Source organism: Bubalus kerabau, chromosome 14, assembly GCF_029407905.1.
Source record: "Bubalus kerabau isolate K-KA32 ecotype Philippines breed swamp buffalo chromosome 14, PCC_UOA_SB_1v2, whole genome shotgun sequence".
In the NCBI taxonomy this organism is placed as follows: Eukaryota; Metazoa; Chordata; class Mammalia; order Artiodactyla; family Bovidae; genus Bubalus; species Bubalus kerabau.
The window spans coordinates 73,067,340-73,073,339 of NC_073637.1; the positions used below are offsets into that span (position 1 = coordinate 73,067,340).

The window sequence follows — 6,000 nt, forward strand, 5'->3', positions numbered from 1 at the left end:
CAGGATAGGTTTTGTTCATTGATATTATTTTCCAAGTAGAATAAAAAAATTACAGAAGATTAAATCTAGAAGGAACATAGGAGAGCAATCCAACACTTTCATGTTAGAGATGATGAAAATAAGCCTGGAGTGTTTAGATAAGCTGCATGTGATCAGAAAACTTGAGCCTGACAGACACTGGAACTGAGGACTGGCAGTTCTTAGGCAGCTTTCTTCTCTCATCTTTCTGCGTCCTTTGTTAGGGATATAGAGCATGTGGAGATGATGATAGTAATGTTGTTGATGGGGGATGGTGCTGAAGATAACAATAAATGTGCCTGAGGACGTTGTAGTAGAGTTACTTCATTTTAGAGGGAACTCATTTTGTTGTAAGTCCCGCTTTCCTTGCTCTGTTCATGAGGAAGGCTAACATATGTCCAAGACTACTGATTGACGGGACATTCCAGGGTAGCTCAGCTGGTAAAGAATGGCCCACAATGCAGGAGACCCTGGTTCAATTCCTTCCTGGGTTGGGAAGTTCTCCTGGAGAAGGGATAGGCTACCCACTCCAGCATTCTTGGGTTTCCTTCGTAGCTCAGATGGTAAAGAATCCTCCTGCAGTGGGGGAGACCTGGCTTTGATCCCTGGGTTGAGAAGATCCCCTGGAGGAGGGCATGATAACCCACTCCGGTATTCTTGCCTGGAGAATCCCCATGGACAGAGAAGCCTGGCAGGCTACAGTCCACGGGGTCACAAAGAGTTGGACACAACTGAGTGACTAAGCACAGCACACCATAGTTACCTTGGTTTCCCTGGTGGTTCAGGCAGTAAAGAATCTGCCTGCAATGCAAGAGACCCAGATTCGATCCCTGGGTTGAGAAGATCCCCTGGAGGAGGGCATGACAACCCACTCCAGTATTCTTGCCTGGAGAATCCCCATGGACAGAGGAGCCTGGCAGTCTAGAGTCCACGAGGTCGCAAAGAGTCAGGCACGACTGAGCGACTAAGCACAGTGCAGCACTGATTGACAGGAGGGTAGAAAAGACCAGGGTATGTGCATTCACGATACTCTCTAAAGAAGAAATGATAAAATGCAGACTCCAATCAATGCTTATTTTGGATTTACATGATTCTCTACCAGTCGATCTTGTGGGCTTTCCCAAGAATCCATGATAGAGAAGTTGTCTCTTTGGAAACAATGTGGGAGATTGATCTGGTGTAGCAGTGACTCCTTCTGGAGATTTTTAGGTAATCCACCATATTTTATTCCATTTCTTATAGTCTCTTCCTTTTAGAATTTGGTATAATCTTTCTAGTCTTTCCAGTCTTACACTCATAAAAAAATTGGAAAGGAGGAAGACAGAAAGAAGAAAGAACTGAAAGAAGAATGGGAGGGAGAAAGAAATGTTATAGTTTTTATTATCAAGAGACTTAGAGACCAAAGCAACCTTGTATAAGTGAACAATTTCCCAAGTTCCCCTGGCTTCTGGATTTACAGACTGGAGCTGGGAAAGAGGATAGCTGATTAAACCAATGCAGAGAGGTTTCTATTTAAAGCACCTGAAATCAGAATGACTGGTTTTCTTAACTCACCCAAAGATGGCTTTTTGTGTTAAAATTGTTTAAAAATAGAGATTTATAATAGTTGAAGTGATGTATCCCATTGCTCACCCTGGGAATAATTTCCCGGGTCTCATTCACTTCTTCCATTCCATCATGTCCTTCTTTCCTTGTAGTGCCAGGAAAAGAACTTCTCAGGTGTCTGGAGAAAGGCAACTTGGGTGGTGAACCATGAACATGTTTCTGGAGCTATTGCAAGGCTCTTCTGGAGGTCAAGGGGAAGGACAAGTGGAGACCAGTGATGTTATCGATTCCAAATTCAGCACTTGAACATCTGCATTGCTCATTGTCCGTTAGTCATTCAACGCCTCCTGTTATCGCTGGCCAAATGTTGTATGTGCATACCTCAGAGATATTGCAAGTCTGGTTCCAGACAACTGCAATAAATCTAATAGTGCAATAAAGTGAATCACACAAATTTTTTGGCTTCCCAGTGCATAAAAAAGTTATACTATACTGTGTCAATTAATTGTGCAACAGCATTCTTTCTAAAAATGTACATACCTTAATTAAAACATCATCGATTACATGTGCAATAGCATTATGCCTAAAAAATATACATACCTTAATTAAAAAATCCTGTATTGCTAAAGATTGTTAACCATCATCTGAGACTTCAGAAAGTCATAATCTTTTTGCTGGTAGAGAGTTTGGCCTCGATGTTGATGGCTGCTGACTGATGCGGGTAGCTGGATGTGGCAATTTCTTAAAATAAGACAACAATGAAGTTTGCTGCATCGATCGACTTTTCATGAATGATTTCTCTGTAGCTTGCCATGCTATTTAATATTTTATCCATAGAACTTCTTTCAAATTTGGAGTTAATTCTTTGGGCCTCTGCTGCTTATTTATCAACTAAGTTCATGAAATATTTGAAATTCTTTGTGTGTCTGACTATTTGTGACCCCATGGACTATAGCCCATCAGGCTCCTCTGTCCCTGAGATTTTCCAGGCAAGAATACTAGAGTGGGGTTGCCATTTCCTATTATTTCAATAATATTCACTGCATTTTCACCAGGAGTACATTCCATCTTTGCTCATCCATAAGAAGCAACTCCTCATTCATTACAGTTTTATTATGAGATTGCAGCACTTCAGCTGTATTTTCAGGCTTCACTTCTAATTCTACTTCTCTTGCCATTTCTACCATATCTGTAGTTTTTTCCTCCATTGATGTCTTGAACCCCTTAAAGTCATCCACAAAGTTTGGAATCAGCTTCTTCCAAACTCTTGTTAATATTGATATTTTGATCTCTTCTCATGAATCAAAAATGTTCCTAATGACATCTAGAATGGTGAATCCTTTCTAGGAGGTTTTCAATTTACTTTGACCAAATCCACCAGAGAAATCACAGTTTATGGTGGCTATAGCCTTATGAAGTGTTATTTCTTAAATAATAATACCTGAAAGCCAATATGATTCCTTGATCCATGGACTACAGAATGGGTGCTGTGTTCAGTTCAGTTCAGTCCAATTTAGTCTCTCAGTCATGTCCGACTCTTTTCGACCCCATGAACTGCAGCATGCCAGGCCTCCCTGTCCATCACCAACTCCCGGAGTTCACTCAAACTCATGTCCATCTTGAGTCTGTGATGCCATCTAACCATCTCATCCTCTGTCGTCCCCTTCTCCTCCTGCTCCTAATCCCTCCCAGCATCAGAGTCTTTTCTAATGAGTCAACTCTTCGCATAAGGTGGCCAAAGTATAGGAGTTTCAGCTTCAGCATCAGTCCTTACAATGAACACCCAGGACTGAGCTCCTTCAGGATGGACTGGTTGGATCACCTTGCAGTCCAAGGGACTCTCAAGAGTCTTCTCCAACACCACAGTTCAAAAGCATCAATTCTTCTGCACTCAGCTTTCTTCACAGTCCAACTCTCACATCCATATATGACCACTGGAAAAACCATAAACTTGACTAGATGGACTTTTGTTGGCAAAGTAATGTCTCTGCTTTTGAATATGCTATCTAGGTTGGTCATAACTTTCCTTCCAAGGAGTAAGCATCTTTTAATTTCATGGCTGCAGTCACCATCTGCAGTGATTTTGGAGCCCCCAGAAATAAAGTCTGACACTGTTTCCACTGTTCCCCCATCTATTTCCCATGAAGTGATGGGACTGGATGCCATGATCTTTGTTTTCTGAATGTTGAGCTTTAAGCCAACTTTTTCACTCTCCTCTTTCACTTTCATCAAGAGGCTTTTGAGTTCCTCTTCACTTTCTGCCATAAGGGTGGTGTCATCTGCATATCTGAGGTTATTGATATTTCTCCCGGCAGTTTTGATTCCAGTTTGTGCTTCTTCCAGCCCAGTGTTTCTCATGATGTACTCTGCATATAAGTTAAATAAGCAGGGTGACAATATACAGCCTTGACGAACTCCTTTTCCTATCTGGAACCAGTCTGTTGTTCCATGTCCAGTTCTAACTGTTGCTTCCTGACCTGCATACAAATTTCTCAAGAGGCAGGTCAGGTGGTCTGGTATTCCCATCTCTTTCAGAATTTTCCACAGTTTATTGTGATCCACACAGTCAAAGGCTTTGGCATAGTCAATAAAGCAGAAATAGATGTTTTTCTGGAACTCTCTTGCTTTTTTGATGATCCAGTGGATGTTGGCAATTTGATGTCTGGTTCCTCTGCCTTTTCTAAAACCAGCTTGAACATCAGGAAATTCATGGTTCACATATTGCTGAAGCCTGGCTTGGAGAATTTTGAGCATTACTTTACTAGCGTGTGAGATGAGTGCAATTGTGTGGTAGTTTGAGCATTCTTTGGCATTGCCTTTCTTTGGGATTGGAATGAAAACTGACCTTTTCCAGTCCTGTGGCCACTGCTGAGTTTTCCAAATTTGCTGGCATATTGAGTGCAGCACTTTCACAGCATCATCTTTCAGGATTTGAAAGAGCTCAACTGGAATTCCATCACCTCCACTAGCTTTGTTCATAGTAATGCTTTCTGAGGCCCACTTGACTTCACATTCCCAGATGTCTGGCTCTAGGTGCTGTGTTGGCAGGCATGAGAGCAACATTAATCACATTTTGCATCTCCATCGGAGCCTTTGGATGGCCAGGTGAATGTCAATGAGCAGTAATATTTTGAAAGATACCTTTTTATCTAAGCTGTAATTCTTGACAACGGGCTTAAAAACTCAGTAAACCATGTTGTAAACAGATGTGAACTCATCTGGGCTTTGGGGATGCGTTTATAGAGCTCAGGTGGAGTGTATTTAGCATAATTCCTAAGAGCCCTAGGATTTTCTCAGTGGTAAATGAGTATTGGCTTCAACTTCAAGTCACCAGCTGAATTAATCTCTAACAAGAAAGTCAGCCTGTCCTTTGAAACTTTGAAGCCAGGCATTGACTTCTCCTCTCTAGCTCTGAGATTTACAGATGGAGTCTCCTTTGAATATCAGGTGGTTTCATCTCCACTGAAAACTCACTGTGTCGTGTGGCCACTTTCACTTACCATCGTAGCTGTATCTTCTGGATAACTTGCTGCAGCTTCTACCATGGCGCCTCACCGTGCGCTTTCATGCTTTGGGAGTAAAGAGTCGGATACGACTGAGCGACTTCACTTCACTTCACTTCACTTCTTTCCTTAAACCACATAAGCCAACTTCTGCTTGCTTCAAACGTATCTTCTGCAGCTTCTTCACTTCTCTCAGCTTTCACAGAGTTGGAGAGAGTTAGGGTCTTCCTCTGGATTATACATTCCTTTGGTTTAAAGGAATGTTGTGGCTACTGGATCTTCTATTCAGGCCATTAAACGTTCTCCACGTCAGCAATAAGACTGCTTTGCTTTCTTATTATTTGTTTTTTTCCTGAAGTAACACTTTTAACTTCCTTCAATTACTTTGCCTTTGCACTCACTACTTAGCTGTTTAGTGCAAGAGGCCTAGCTTTCAGCCCGTCATGGCTTTCTACATGCCTTGCTCACTAAGCTTAACCGTTTCTAGCTTTTGATTTAAAGTGAGAGGCATGTGACTCTCCCTTTCATTTGAACACTTAGAGGCAACTGTAGGGTTATTGACTAGCTTAGTTTCAATACTGTTGTGTCTCAGGGCATAAGGAAGGCCAGGGAGAGGGAGGGAGATGGGGCAATAGCCTACCTGTGGATCAGTCAGAACTTACACTGTGTTTCTCAAGTTCACTGTCTTATCTGGGCACAGTTTGTGGTGCCCTAAAATAATTACAATAGATCACCATAACAAGTATAATAACAAAGAAAAAGTTTGAAATATTATTAGAATTACCAAAATGTGGGGCAGAGATGGGAAGTGGGCAAAAGCTTTGGGGAAAAAGCTGCCAATAGACTTGCTCAATTTACAGTTCCACAAGCCTTTAATTTGGAAAAAAACAAGAAAAAAACAAAACAAAACAAAAAAAACAGCAGTATCTATGAG

The 6,000-nt window shown here is 41.6% G+C and overlaps 1 long non-coding RNA gene across 1 annotated transcript in view; it reads left to right on the forward strand.

The window, feature by feature from the left end:
• The window catches only part of LOC129627078 (uncharacterized), a 30,509-nt gene extending 28,506 nt beyond the window's left edge, over positions 1-2,003 (forward strand). Inside the window, exon 3 of the long non-coding RNA XR_008702411.1 lies at positions 1,716-2,003. This is a non-coding gene — a long non-coding RNA (uncharacterized LOC129627078). The remainder of the gene's footprint in view (positions 1-1,715) is intronic.
• Positions 2,004-6,000: the final 3,997 nt, after the last annotated feature.